The sequence below is a fragment of the Bos taurus genome, chromosome 18 (genome assembly GCF_002263795.3).
Source record: "Bos taurus isolate L1 Dominette 01449 registration number 42190680 breed Hereford chromosome 18, ARS-UCD2.0, whole genome shotgun sequence".
Taxonomy (NCBI): domain Eukaryota; kingdom Metazoa; phylum Chordata; class Mammalia; order Artiodactyla; family Bovidae; genus Bos; species Bos taurus.
Genome location: NC_037345.1, coordinates 47,875,525 through 47,891,270, shown reverse-complemented (window position 1 = coordinate 47,891,270; position 15,746 = coordinate 47,875,525). Strand labels below are relative to the sequence as shown.

General features: G+C 48.2%; 1 protein-coding gene and 1 pseudogene across 5 annotated transcripts in view; one reads left to right on the top strand and one right to left on the bottom strand.

The window, feature by feature from the left end:
* Positions 1–15,746, bottom strand: part of SIPA1L3 (signal induced proliferation associated 1 like 3) — a 253,122-nt gene that overhangs the window by 131,553 nt on the left and 105,823 nt on the right. Inside the window, exon 1 of one of the 5 annotated variants that reach the window (XM_024979042.2) lies at positions 3,055–13,348. The exons of the other annotated variants lie outside the window; for them this stretch is intronic. The gene's annotated coding sequence lies outside the window, so the exon portion shown is untranslated. Of the gene's footprint in view, positions 1–3,054; positions 13,349–15,746 lie in introns of those variants that run through there. 5 annotated transcript variants of the gene reach the window in all.
* On the top strand, positions 1,322–1,657 carry LOC101902440 (cytochrome c oxidase subunit 7C, mitochondrial-like; annotated as a pseudogene).

Here is a 15,746-nt window from a genome sequence, read left to right as displayed (position 1 = left end):
CTGACTGCAATCTCTAAGTGTGATGTTATCACTTAACTGGCCAGGCCCCTCTCCAGTCTGAAAGCCTTCTGCGGCTGACCTCAGGGTAAACTCTAAACCCCTCCCATGGCCTCCAGGGCCTGTGCTCTGCCTGCATATCTCCCAGGTCTCTGCAGAGAGATCCATCCTCCCCTTCCCCTTCTCTCTCTTTCCCGTCTCACTGGTGACTTTTAAAAATAGCCATTTTTTATTGAGATCATTGCAGACTCGCCTACATTTGTAAAACATGATAAAGCGTGGAGAACCCCATGGACAGAGGAGCTTGGCAGGGGTCGCAAGAGCTGGACACAACTTAGCAACTAAACCACCACCACAGAGAGATACTACATACACTTTACCCGGTTTGGCACAGGTAACATTTTACAAAAATGAAACACAATATCATAACCAGGATATGGACACTGAAACAATCTACTGACAATATTCCAATTTCCTGTATTCGTTTGTGTGTGTAATCCTGTTCTACACCGACGCACACATGTGTGTGCCCGTGTATCCACCAATACAACCAAGATATGAACATGTCCAAGATCACAAAGACCCCTTGTGTTATCTCGTGTAACCACACCTACTCCTCCATAACCACATCCCTCACCCCTGACAACCACCAATATGTTCTCCATTTGTATGATTTTGGCATTTTAAAATGTTACATATTGCAACAACATGCATAGACTTGGAGGACAATGGGGAATAAGTCAGGCAAAGACAATTACTGTAGGATCTCAAGTAGTTATGGGATCTGAAAAATACAACAGACTTCCCTGGTGGTCCAGCGGTAAAGAATCCTCCTGCCAAGGCAGGGGGCACGGGGTTCAGTCCCTACTCAGGGATGATTTCACCTGCCGCGGAGCAACCAGGCCCTTGCGCAGCAACTACTGAGCCAGTGCACTGCAACTAGAGAGTAGCCCCTCTCGCCACAATTAAAGAAACCCTACGCACAGCAACGAAAACCCAGAGCAGCCAAAAGCAGCCAACAAGCTAGTGGTGTATTATAACAAAGAAGGAGCAGACTCACTGAGTCAGGGAACAAATTAGTGGTTATTGCGGGGCAATACAGGAATGAGGGAGCAGGACGTACAAACTGCTGGGTGTAAGACAGGCTAAAAGGATGTATTGTACAACGTGGGGAATATAGCCCACATTTTGTAGTAACTGTAAATAGGGTGTAACTTTTAAAAATTATATATATAAAACAGGCAGTTAGAGGAGCAAGGTCGTGAGGCAAGGAGCGGTAGGTTTGCAGCCGCCATTTCTTCCGCCTCTGGTCTCTGGATCTTTCGTAGAGCGTCCAACAGCGCTATGTTGGGACAGAGCACCCGGAGGTTCACAACCTCAGTGGTTCGTCAGAGCCACTATGAGGAGGGTCCAGGGAAGAATATACCATTTTCAGCGGAAAACAAGTGGAGATGACTAGCTATGATGACTTTGTTCTTTGGGTCTGGATTTGCTGCACCTTTCTTTATAGTAAGACACCAACTGCTTAAAAAGTAATCCATGAGACAGATAGGAAGAGGAGCATATTAAGAGATGCAGTCTCTTAAAAGGATCAATCCCTTGAATTCAGCATCCTAGATATGTTTGTAAATAAACTTATAGCATAAATCCTTAAAAAAAATTATATATATAAAACAAAGATAACTATCAATGATGAGTGGAAAAAATAAAATTATAGCATATATAGTTTTTTTAAAAAAGGTATATAAATGGAAGCATACTGTGTGTAACCATGTGGGATTGGCTTTTTTCACTCAGGGTAATTCCCTTGCTGCTGCTACCTTAGGTTCATCCAAATTGGCAAGTGTATCAGTAGTTTGTCTCCTTTCACTGCGGATAGTATTTCATTGTATGGATGTAGCAGAGTTTAACCATTCATCTGCTGAGGGACAGCCAGGCTGTTTCCAGTGTGGGGCTATTATGAAGAAGCTGCTGTGAACAACTGTGTATATAGGCTTTTGTGTGAACCCACGGAGAAGGCAATGGCACCCCACTCCAGCACTCTTGCCTGGAAAATCCCATGGACGGAGGAGCCTGGTGGGCTGCAGTCCATGGGGTCTCGAAGAGTCGGACACGACTGAGCGACTTCCCTTTCACTTTTCACTTTCCTGCATTGGAGAAGGAAATGGCAACCCACTCCAGTGTTCTTGCCTGGAGAATCCCAGGGACGGGGGAGCCTGGTGGGCTGCCGTCTATGGGGTCGCAGAGAGTCGGACATGACTGAAGCGACTTAGCAGCAGCAGCAGCAGTGTGAACCCAAGTCTTACTTCTCTGGGATAAACACCCAAGAGTCAAACGGCCAGAGCATATGAGAGTTGCCCACTTAGTTTTTAAGAATTTACCAATCTATTTTCCAGAGTGCCTGTACCACATGACATTCCCACCAGCAAAGTGGGAGTGATCCAGTTCCTCCACATCCTTGTCATCATTCATTCAACAGATGTTTATTGAGCAGCAAACAAGAAGTGTAATTCGTATCATCAAATAGGAGCTTGCATCCTAAAGGGTGTGTAGATAGGCAACACACAAGTCAACAAACTGAGTAGGCGCTAAGAAGAAAATAAAGAGAGTGCTGTGATAAGGGCAGGCAGGCCAGAGGCACAGCCGGTGATTAGGAAACCACACGGCCCAGGTTCACATCCACCACTTCCCAGCTGCAGGGCCGAGGCAAGCGCCCTCACGGACCTGTGCCCTGGTTTCCTCATCGGTTTCTTACGAGATCCCATCTCCCAGGGCTGTTGGGAGGACTGAGCAAGATAATAGCAGCACAGACCCTGGGTGTGGAATCCATCAGTTTAAAAGACTCTCTAAGCCTCTCAACACCCCAGGCAGCAATGATGAGAAGCCACAGCTCAAAGTTTTGTGGGCTTCCTGAGACAGAGTGTCCCTAAGTGCTCAGAAGGGAGACCCCCCCCTCCCCCCGCCACCCTCTCCACAGGTCAGAGTTCCCCTCTGGGAGCTCTGGGAACTGCCAGACAGGGACACAGCGGAAGAGGGGACAGCAAGGCCTCCACTTACCCAAAAACCAGCAGGGGAGACTCCAGGGCAGGGTCAGAGGAGTTGCTCAGGGTACGTGGGCCTCTCTGCACCCCGGAAATCTGACACCATTCCCCAGGCTGGAGGAATCACCTGAGTCCTCTCAGAAGGGCCGGGCACAGGGGCCTCCCCAAACTCTTGGGCCACAAAATAGCCGTTTCCTGTGCTGGGCTGAGGAGACCAAGGTCATCTGGAATCTCTCCTCCCCACTGCTGTCCCCGGTCTCTCCTGGGCCTGGCACACAAGAGGGAACCGAGAGAAGCCTGCTGGTGGGCATCTTACAAAAGAAACAGGGAAATGGGTGGGGCCGGGTCCCTTCTCTGAGAGGAGGGGATGGTGAGTCAGCGAGGCCCCGAGCCTTTCTGAGGAAGAGGCCCTGCTGCGGTGACCTGTTTCGCGGGCCTCCCTGTGGCCTGAGATGGATCCACAAGCTGCTTCTTTCCTCAGGGTTGATGAGTCTGGAACGGGGGCACCTTCTTATGTAAAGCTCCTTCCAGCCCTGCAGACGGACAGCCAGAGGGCCACACAAAGCACCACGAGGTGGCAGGGAGGGTTGGAGTCTCTGACCTTGACCCTGCCTTGCAGTCTCTGGTATAAACTGTCCCAGGGGGAGGAAGGCAGTCGGGAGGCCAGGCTGTGAAAGTGCGCTGCACACAGGCATTAAGGAACCAAGCCAGCAGGGGTCACTTCTCTCCTTAAAACCCTTCCTCAGTTCTCAGGGGCCACCGGAAGAAGACCGATCGTTATGGATGGTTCACCAGGTCTGGAATGACCCTTCCCCCCATCTCTCTGCTCAGGGCACATGGGCCTCTGTTCCCCTCTGCCACAACGCAAGGCCTCTGAACAGGCTATTCTTCCTGCCCCCAAAACACCCGGCCTCCAGCTCACCCTTGGGCGAGCTCCTACTTAATCCTTAAGTTTAGGTTAATGGGTCATTTTTCCAGAAAAGGCTTCTCAGACTCTCCCAGCCCTACTCCAGTAAGGGCCCACCTGTTAACTCTCTGTCAAGGCATTCTGAAATTTTCCTTTAGAGTTTAACCACCAGTTTAAATTATGTTGTTATCTGAGTGATTATCTGATATGTATCTTCCCTTAGCACATGGGGAGTGCCGTGAAGTCAGAATAATGGCAGTGACATTATTACTTTTAACAACAGCTCATCACGTTTATTAAACACCTACGATGTTTTCACAGCATTATCTCAGTGACCCCTCACCACAGCCCTGTGAGGTCAATACTATTACAACCCTAATTTACAGATGGGGAAGTCATGTCAGTCCTGCCCATGGGACCAGGCACTCTGAAAATGGTTAGTTTGGGGGTGAGGGGGGACATAGATGTTGGAGGTATTTTCTGATTATTCCCGCCCCCTAATTTCCAAGGTAGAGGGGAGTGGAGCCCATGGGGGAGCAGAAGCCCAGGTCCAGAGAGCACATTTGTGTCACACGCTGCTTATGTACAGCTTCTGATTCCAAGGGCTCCTTCTGGTTCTAGAAGTGTTAGTCACTCAGTCGTGTCTGACTTTATGAACCCATGGACTATAGCCCGCCAGGCTCCTCTGTCCATGGAATTCTCCAGGCAAGAATACTGGAGAAGGTTGCCATTCCCTTCTGTACGCGATCTTCCCAACCCAGGAATTGAACCTGTCTCTCCTGCATTGCAGACAGATTCTTTACCATCTGAGCCACCAGGGAAGCCCTTTCAGGTTCTAAAGCCTCTCCAATCCAAGAAGACACTAACTGAGCATATTATTTTTTATTCACATCTTTTGGCCATACAGTGCAGCAAGTTCCCCAACAGAGATTGAACCTGTGTCCCCAGTCCAGAGTGTTAACCACTGGACCGCCAGGTAAGTCTTACTGTGCAGCTACTGTGTGTTAGGCATGGCCGGAGCACGAGAGACACAGCAACAAACAAAACACGTGGAGCCGCATTTTCACAGGCTCATGTCTGCTGGGGGGATGGACAAAAAGTCCTGCTTTTCTTTAGTAGAGATCAATAGTGGTTGAGGAGGTGATGGTTGGTGGAGGGGTGGGACCCAATAGGTGGAGCACAGGGCTCTGGAGCTACCCTGTATGACAGTGTAATGGTTGATACATATCAAGTGTTATGACCCACGGCATGTAGAACACAAGGCATGAGTCCTAACGATACACTACAGACTTCAGTTAATAATGTCGAATCAGTACTGGTTCATCGATTTAAAAAGACATACCATGCTAATAGGAATGTAAAAAAAGGGGAAACTGTGAGGTGGGGAGAGATGGAGTTTGTGAGAACTCTCTGTACTTTATGATCGTTTTTCTGTATACCTTTAAAACTCCTCTTTAACAAAAAAAAAGTCATGTTTCTCTTGAATCCATTCCCATCAGCTCTATCTTTGGTTTTCCCACCACCTTCACCTGCTCCTTGCACACCTCCACTCTTCTGATTCTCAACTCAACGCCTTCACTCTTCACCTGGTGCCACCCTCCACCCTCTTCTCTCACCCCCACATCCAGTCCATTCAAAGTTAGTATTGGCCCCACCCTCAAATTATGGTGAGGATCTGTCCACTTCCCTGGTCCTCCCCACAGCTCCCCGCCAGCCTGGACCATGAACCAAAGCAGGAGCTCCCAGCCCTACTCCCACACACAGCCAAACTTGAGGCAGACCGTCTCCCTCCTCTACTCAGAGCCCTCCCACAACACAGTGAGGAAAAAGCCATGGTCCCTATGAGGCCTCACATGTAACTCTGACCTCATCTCCTCCTGTGTTGTCTTTTGATTTCAGCTACTGAGGTGGGTGTGTGATGGCATCTCATGGTTACCATGTGCATTTCCACATGATGATTAAGGATAGTGAGGTATGTGCTTCAAATAATAATAATGAAAGGTTATTTAAATCATAATATTATTATTTAATATAATATGATACAAAGGGTTATTTTTTTAAAATATTATTATTTAAACAATAATAATAATGAAGGGTTAGATAGCATCACTGACTCAACAGACAGGAATTTGAACAAACTCCAGGAGACAGCAAAGGACAGTGAAGCCCAGCGTGCAGCAGTTCATCAGATCGGAGAGACAGACAGGACTTTGCGACTGTTTGGAAAACATTCCACCTGGGACTGTGGATCTGTATTAAACTCCTGAATCCCAACAACCACTTTACAAGGGAGGTAGTGATATCATCTCCATTTACAGATAGGAACACTGAGGCACAGGCAGGTTATGTGCCGTGGCCACACTCACACGGGTAGGAGGCTGGGATTCCAACACAGGCCTTTTGTCTCATGACTCTTCACTGGTTCTTAGGGTGCGTTTGTGCATGCTCAGTCACCCAGTCATGTTCCACTCTTTGGGTCCCCATGGCTTGTAGCTCACTAGGCATCTCTGTGGGATTTCCCAGGCAAGAATACGGAAGTGGGTTGCCATTTCCTCCTCCAGGGGAATCTTCCTGACCCAGGGATTGAATCTGCGTCTCTTGCCTCTTCTGCACTGGCAGGTGGCTTTACCACTGAGCCACCTGGGAAGCCTGGTTCTTAGGGTAGGTGCTGCTGCTGCTGCTGCTACTAAGTCACTTCAGTCGTGTCCGACTCTGTGTGACCCCATAGACGGCAGCCCATCGGGCTCCCCCGTCCCTGGGATTCTCCAGGCAAGAACACTGGAGTGGAGTGCCATCGCCTTCTCCGCTTAGGGTAGCTAATAGGAGATTAATCAATATTGAATGAATGAATGAGATTAAGTTGGGAAAGAGAAAACTCAGGCTTTCCAAGGAGTTATTGCTCATGGCAGGAAGATCAAATACAAATACCACTGAGCAAACTCTGTGTGTTTAACCTAATTAATTTAGTTTGAATATAAGATCTACCCAACTATAAAGTAAGATATCCCCCCTCAAAAATGATCTTCAGAAATAAAGAGTTTTCACATAATTTTCTTTTGAACAAAGAGCCATCTGGGAAAAAGCCACAGCAGCATCTAAAGATTTCAGTGATGCTAGCTTTGGCAACAATAAAAAAGGAAGGATATAGTATAACAGACTCAGGAACCGTTCTGGGGGGCTTGACTTCACAATTCCAAGTGTTATAAGTCACTTAAAGAGGCCCTTTAAAGACAGAAAGCAAGATAGGGGCAAAAGAATAATTTAATTTAAACAAAATACTCAATGTAAAAAAGTCTTACTGAACATGGAAGGGGCATTTAAACTAAAATTTTGAAAACTGAAAAAAAGGCTGTGTAAAGTAAGACTGAAAACCGTCTTGAGGCAAAGTGCTGCACTGTGTGGGATGAAACTGTATTTTCCTAAACTGTCATTTATTATTCATATTGGAATCATTAGTCTGATTGACTCAAAAAATGAATGCTTATGTAACCGCTTTTATATGTTCATATTTTTTCATTTATTCATTTTCTGTAATTGCCTTTTAAAATAAAATCTGTTTTTTTTTTTCTTTCTTAATGTGACATAGTAAAAGTTATTGGCTGTACGTTAGAGATCACCAACACACAACTAAAAGGGGAATTTGAAAAAAATTGTCTAATGATATAAGACTATTTGGGATACAGTTTCCAGAAATGACTTAATACACAGACTCAAGAAGTGCTGCATCACAAGCACTTTAGAGGTAGGTGGAAACGTGTATTCTGGAAACGTGCATTGATGACTGAAAAGGGGCTCCAATGATGAGGAGGAGGTCCATGAATAGTATGAGTGAGTTTACCAAGTGAGAGGATCTAAGCCACATTTTGAATTCAACATTTTTAATATCATGATTCTAAATGTGTCACAAAATTAATAAGTTGGAAAATATAGTTAGGCTGCTGATTATGTCATCAATATCCCTAAATATTTCAAGTAGACCCCAAAACTTAAAAAAAAATCTTTTCTCTGGAAAGATGGGGAATCACCTTGCTTTCAGTTCAGTTGCTCACTTTGCTTTGGGATATACATATATACACACGCATATATATAATATTACGGGCTTGTGTGTGTGTGTGTGTGTATAAAATATTGGGGGCTTTCCTGGTAGCTCAGCAGGTAGCTCAGTCTGCAACGCAGGAGACCCTGATTTGGTTCCTGGGTTGGGAAGATACACTGGAGAAGGGATAGGTTACCCACTCCAGTATTCTTGGGCTTCCCTGGTGGCTCAGATGGTGAAGCATCTGCCTGCAATGAGGGAGACCTGGGTTCGATCCCTGGGTTGGGAAGATCTCCAGGAGAAGGGAATGGCTACCCACTCCAGTATTCTGGCCTAGAGTCGGACATGACTGAGCGACTTTCACACTTCACACACTTCATATATAATATTTTATACAAAATATATATATATTTCTAAGTTCAAGTATTTTTTTTTTTAATCTGGAAGGAACACATCAGGCTTGAAAAAATGATTATCTTGGCAGAGTCTAGGTCCTTTGATCTTTCTTTTTTTTTAAACAGCAAGCAGGTTATTACTTTGATAATCAGACACACAGAAAAACAATACAGTTTTATAATGTGAGGCTCACCAAAGGACACAATAAAACAATAGTTCCCACCCTCAGCCGCACCCCGGAAACATCTGGGAAGCTTAAAAAAAAAACCCATCCTACGCCTGGTCCTTCCCTTGGTGACTCTAGTGAAATGCTCTGGGGTGGGGCCTCGGCCTTGGGGTTTCTTACAGATCCCCACGTGACTCTAAGGTGCCACGAAGATGAGACACCATTAAAGCAAAAGTTTTCAAAGTTTTCTGTAGAACAGATTACTAAGTGCATTTTAGAAAAGCAAAAGGTTCCATCGTCAGAGAAGCAGGTTTCTTTCCTGCAAGATTTCTCAGAGCAATATGCAAATGTGCACCATTCTTTTTACAAGAGAAGGATGCAGTACAAGGCGGACATCCTTGTGTGTGCACGCATGCGAGCGTGTGTGCTCAGCATCTCTTCTTTCCAGCAGCCGTGCTGTTAGCAAGCCCCAGCCATTCTGCCTGCTAACCTGCCCCCTCCTCACCCTGCACTCCCCCAACTCTGGTTCTGTCCTCCATCCTCTGCCATCTGGACTCTAGCAGAAGACGCCTTCCTGCTCTCCCATGGGCCCTACAATTTACAGCCCACAAAGGTGGGCTGAAGGAGATCCCTGGGGCACACAGAGTTTGAAAAAGCTTCTGCTTCTACCCGAGACTGCCTGCGATGTCCTGACTGTCACCCAGTGATCATGGGAGGGACCTGTCTTAAGGTGCAGGTAGGTGCATCATGGACAGCACAGCTGCCACAGGGTGAACCTGGGTTCTCCATGCCACGTTGAGCAGCTAAGTCCTCAGCCCCGAGAACGCCTGGACTTGGGGAGCCCACACATCTCCGGACAGTTTAAGTCGGTACCAATCAGGTTTTCTGTTACTCATGGCCAAAAGCATCTGAACTAAATGCTCTCTATTAAATTACCCTGTTTCACTGGTCAGAAGTTTTTGCACCAGGTAAAATGATACTACTTGGTTTTCTTGCTTATCTGTCTCCCACAACCTTCCAGAATGCCAGCTACACGAGACAGGAACATGTGTCCATCTTGTTCTCACTAGGTCCCGTGGACCTGAAACGCTGCCTGCCAAAGAGCTGAAACAAGCCTTTGCTGAAAGAATGACTGAGCTCATGTAATTTTTCCAACAGCTCCAAAAGGTAGGTGTTAACAAATACCGAACTCCTCCCCACAACCACGCAGACCCTGCACGGTCTGCCTCCACCTTCCTCTCCCCAGCTCAGGATCCTGCCGTTAGGCTGGCCGCCTTCCAGTTCCTTCCAAGTCAAGCTCCTTCCCACGTCCAGAACTCGCTGATGCTGTTTCCTTTACTGGGCATGTGCCCTGCTCCATGAAGGTCTACACAGCCTTCCATACATGCGTGTGCATGCTCAGTTGTGTCTGACTCTGTGTGACCCTGTGGACTGTATCCTGCCAGGCTCCTCTGTCCATGGGATTCTCCAGGCAAGGACACTGCAGCGGGCTGCCATTTCCTCCTCCAGGGGGATCTTCCTGACCTGGAGATTGAACCCACGTATCCTGCATTGACAGGCGGGTTCCTTACCACTGAGCCACCTGGGGAGCCACACGTCCTCAGGCCTCCCCTCAAATGGCAGTCTGTATGAGAGACGTCCTCTGACCTCTCTGAACGGGACAGATCTCCCCTGGACAGGCTCTCCTAGTTCCCCCATCAGGGCACGTAGTGCAGAGGTAATAACTTGGATCATTCAGTGATTACTTACTGAGGTTGTGTTTCCTCCATGGAACCATGGGCCCCAAGAAGGCAAGGGCCCCTTTGTATCTTCAGAGCCCCCTTACGAGAACTGGCACACAGTAGGTGTTTAATAAATACCACATCTGCCTACAGTGGCGGATATTTACTGCTCACTGAATACCCATGAGCACCCACATCCCGGCCCCTTGCAGTTAGGCAAGGCCATGCAGCTAGTTCCGGGTGTGCAGAGGTGGACTGTGTTACTCTGGCCTTGGCATCTAAGCTCTGCTGTGTGACCCTCTAGTTCCCGTGCCCTGCAGTGGTGACCTTGGAGTCTGCATGTTCCCGCCGTTCAAGACATGGGAGCCTCTCACACCCCCCACGCTCCCCCCACCAATCCTGGGTTCCTGAGGTTCGAGGTAAAGACCCCAGCAGACCTGACTTGGGTCATGAGTAAGAAGTCAACATTTGTTGCATGCAACCTCTAGGATCTCAGGGTTAATTTGCTCTTGCAGCCGAATCTTGTCTCTCACTGGCATTCTCCGTGGATGAATGAAGGCAGAGACAACTGTGATTACAGACTGGGAGGTGAGGAGCAGGGAGGTGGCTTCAGCTGCCAGTACTGAACTCACTGAAAGGATGAGAGGGGGAGACTGAATAACTCTCGCTGGGGCATCGCCACTTTCAGTGCCTGCTGCAGCAGATGAAAGGACCCAGAGCCCCCACTCCCTTCAGACAGAGCCTGCCTCGGGGCCCTCATCAAACGCAGCCCCTTAGGGATCACAGCCAAGGCTTGGCCCCTGGGAGTGGGGAGGAGGCCGCTCCAAAGCCAGCAACACCCTGGAAAACCCTATTAGCTAGTGGAAGCTGAAACAGCAAGGCTGCATGAAGGGCCTGGGCTAATTCGGGCTGACAACCTTCCCTTGGAATCACCCACTGGGGCTCTGCCCTCCCAGCTCCATCCCAGAGAATAAATCACACTGTCAGGTCTAATTTGGGACTCGGCTGATGGGCTGAGCAGAGAGGGCATCCATGCGTTCTGGCCACAGAGGTCAAGGGCAGCCTATGTGTTGGAGGCTAGAGCTCGCTGAAAGGCCCGGGGACTAGATGGAAAGGGGACTGGGAGACTGAAAGCTGTTGGGCTTCCAATACACACTGAACAAACTCCTCTATTCTCCCATAAAATGTCTGGCCCAGGTCTCAGCTGTTTTCAGAGCACAGTCCAGGCACCCTGCTAGCTTGGAGCTGGGCGAGAGGTAAACACTCATATCTGAGGAATAAACAATCCTAACAGCAGCAGTGAGTGTTTATTATTATCTTATAGGTTGGCGACTAAAGGATGCCTAACTCCTGACATGCAATAAAGGCTAATGAATGAAAGTGGCCACCATCACCGCCACCGCCACGGCCATCTCATCTATTATGTGACTACTTCGGCCATTAAGTACTTGAGATTCATTGTGTTGTTGCTGTTCAGTTGTGTCCTACTCCATCGACTATAGGCTGCCAGGCTCCTCTGTTCGTGGGATTTTTCAAGCAAGAATACTGGAGTGGGTTGCCATTTCCTCCTCCAGGGGATCTTCCCTATCCAGGGATTGAACGTGCATCTCTTCTGTCTCCTGTACTGATAGGCAGGTTCTTTACCATCAGCGCCACCAAGGAAGCCCCCAACATTCATAGTCATGTTGTAATTCCCAAGACAATCTTAGGAGAAAACAGAAGCTTCCAGAGTTAGGGTCCCCACTTGGGGCTCATCAGTGATCAAGCTAAGACTAGACCCCAGGTGGGCTGGACTCTGAGCCTGTACTCTCGGCCACTGTGTCAGCCTGCTCTGATGGATTTCACTTCCTTCAAGAAGCTGGCCCTGAAGCCCCAAGTCGGTGTCAGGTGTCTCTCCTCAGAGTTCCCAGGGCCCTGTGGCCTCTCAGCACTCTCATCGCTCTGGCCTGTGCACCTACAAAGCTTTCCCCAAATACTCCCCATCCAAGAGGGCAGCCCTGGGAGCCCAGAGCCCAAATGGGATCTGTTCACTGGATGGACAGATGGAAACCCAAGTCCAAACCCTTCATCCAACAGGAAGGTAGTGGACATTGAGCAATGAGAGCTGCAGTGAGTTTCCCTGAAGAAAGGGGAGTTAGAGGAGAGAGAGAAATTGCCCCTTGATGATTGCCATTCCTTCTTCAAGGGTCCTAGCTGCTCCCAGGAGACCTCCTTGACCCCCCCACGTTTGTCTGGGCACCTCCTGAGTTTGCCCCATACAGCCTGGGCTGTGACTGTCTGAGGGCCTGCTTCCCTCACTACATGAGGAACCCCCTGAGTCCAGGGCCCACTCAGCCATGGGGGCCATCTCACCCACACGACTACACTACAGAGATGGGTACCAAGGAGGGACATATTAAATATGTGTTGAGTCCATCAGCAGAACCCCAAGAAAGGAAGGAAGGCTGGAAGCACCATTCTGGGAAGAAGAGTTGAAAGCACAGGCACAGCTTGTTTGGAAAAGGAGATCAGGAGATGACTCCGCCATCTGCAAGCCACAAACAGCCCCCAGGAGGAAGGTGTGTGACCAGTGCCCCTCACCAGGATGGGAACAGAACCACTGAGATGTGAACACAGAGCGGATGTGATTCACGAGGAAGCTTTTTAATGATCAAAACTTCCCCAAAGCAAATATGTTGCCCAATTCCTCCCTTCCTAGAAGAATTTAAGCTGAGGTCAGACAGCTAGCAGTCTGGAACCCCAGGACCTTTTACGAAGCAACCAAATGCAGTGGCTAAGAGTGAGCACTCTGGAGACACTGTAAAGATTCTCACTCCAGGGCTTCCCCAGTGGCTCAGTGGTAAAGAATCCACCTGCCAATGCAGGAGACATTGATCTCTGATCCCAGTTTGATCCCTGATCTGAGAAGATCCCACATGCTTGGAGCAACGAAGCCAGTGTGCCACAACAACTGAGCCTGTGCTCCAGAGCCTGGGAGCTGCAGCCACTGAGTCCAAGTGCTACAGCTACTGAAAGCTGTGTGCCTTAGAGCCCATGCTCTGCAACAAGAGGCATCATCGCAACGAGCAGCTCACGCACCACAACTAGAGAAAGCCTGACTGCAGCAGTGAAGACCCAGCAGAGCCAAAACAAAATCTTTTTTTTTTTTTAATAAAAATAAATAAATAAATAAAAGCTCCCACTCCAGTGCCTCTACTTGGCAAAGGGCTTCAGCTCTCGGTGCCTCAGTTTCTAAGTCATTCCAGTGGGGAGATCACAGCAGCGACCTCACAGGGTGGGTGGAAGGAGTGAATGAGATCATGCGTGTAAAGTGCTTACAGCAGGCCTTGGCACCAAGTCAGCACCCATTAATGTTCATTATTATTGTTTTTCTTCCCCTGCGGAGCCAGACACTGTTGGCTGGCTAACCCACTTACACTCTTGATTCCCCTTTTCTCTGGCTTTCTCCTCAGATGTTGAAAAGCTAAACGAAACTTCTCACCTTCCTTGGTGGCTCAGATGGTAAAGAATCTGCCTGCAATGCAGGAGACCCGAGTTCGATCCCTGGGTCAGGAAGACCCCCTCCTGGAGAAGGGAATGGCTCTCCACTCCAATATTCTTGCCTGGAGAATTCCATGGACAGAAGAGCCTGGTGGGCTACAGTCCATGGGGTCACAAAGAGTTAGGCACAACTGAGTGACTAACTCTTTCATAGTCTTTCAGAACTAGGGGAGGTTATATAGCCCATTTCTGGCCAAGGATGCATAAGTGGAATCTTCTGGGGAGGGGGATTCTGGGAGTGCTGAGCCTGAGAAAAAAACAGGCTGCTGGCATTGATGCTCCCTTCCACGTTCTGGCTGGAGCTGCAGCAGCAACTTTGAAACCACGAGGGAAAAGCCAAGGGACGCAAGGAGGCTCCAGCTTAGACATTACTCAGCCTCTGAACTAACATTGGCAGCCAAGTACCTCTTGGTTTGTTGTTATGGGACAGAAAGCAACCCTCATTTATTTAAGCTGCTGTGAGCTGGGTTTTCTGCTCCTGCAGCTGAAACCATTCCAGGCTGCTGCACCCACCATGACACAAATGGCTCAGGGCACACGGCCATGGTCTGCCAGCCTCAGTTCAGGTCCCTGGCTGAGAACTCCTGATCCAGAGAAGAGAGCGTGGAAGGCCAAGACAGGGCAGCATTTACCAAACCTGAGTCTCTGTGTTCTACCCTCCCTTTTCAGCTGCATCTATTAATATGTCCCATTATACAATTACTTACTTAATAAACTTGAATATATATACATATATTTATATGTAGAATCTACATTCTTACTTAAACAGCAAAACTGGTATCTTTTGCTACAAAAGTAACTTAATGAACACAATAAAAATGAACAAAAGATAGTCATCCACTGATCTCTGAAAGTTAATTGATGTACCATAATTTGGGTTCAGGCGGTTGGCAAGAATTCCTCATTTTTGTCTTCTATTGGGGAAAAAAATATCAAAAGATCTGGCAAGATTTAGCACTTCTACAGGGCGGCAAATGGGCTAGAGCTAAGTAGGGGCTGCTCCTCAGAGAGGGAACACGTTTTCCTGTTTGCCAGAATTCCGGAAACCCTATTCAGAAGTGAGTTAATTTGTTCAGCTCTCCTGGCTGGCAGGTGGAAGAATTAGGTCAGGGCCTCCTCAGAGAAACCTTCCTGAATCGCCTGGTCTAAAATCGCCCCCTTGGACTTCCCTGGTGATCCAGCAGCTAAGACTCCGTGCTCCCAATGCAGAGGGCACTGGTTCGATCCCTGGTTGGGGAGCTAAGATCCCACATACCACATAGTATGGCCAAAAATAAAATAAAATCGCCCCCAGTTGCTCCCAGTGAGTCCCTTTTCCTGCTTTACTCATCCTTATAGTATTTATCCTGACATTCACTCATTTGTCTGTTGTTTTATGCTTCAGTAGTATGTCAGTGCCTGCAGGGAAAGGATTTTGTCTGTCTTGTTCATTCCTGAATCCCCAGTACCTGGAGCATAACAGTAGGCACTCAAATGCCTATTTGCTGAGGGAATGAACGGAACAAATGAAGGGACAAGAAACCCCATCTCCTGCTCTCCAGTCCCTGATGTACTGGTTACCAGGTGGGAACAATGCTGGTCCTCCTGTGGCTTGAGAGGCAATACTAGGAATTCACTCACAAACTGGAACTTTTACCATACTAAATTAAAAAAAAAAGTTTTTTTTTTGGCCATCGGCACGGCATGTGGGATCCTTAGTTCCCCTATCAAAGACTGGACCGGAACCTGGTGCACTGGAAATGTGGAGACTTAACCACTGGACCACCAAGGAAGTCCCCCGCTTTACCACGCTAGATTCAAATGAGTACTTATGAGGCCACAGGGCTTCCCTGGTGGCTCAGCTGGTAAAGAATCTGCCTGCAATGCAGGAAACCCTGGTTGGACTCCTGGGTCAGGAAGATCCGCTACAGAAAGGATAGGCTACCCACTCCAGTATTCTTGG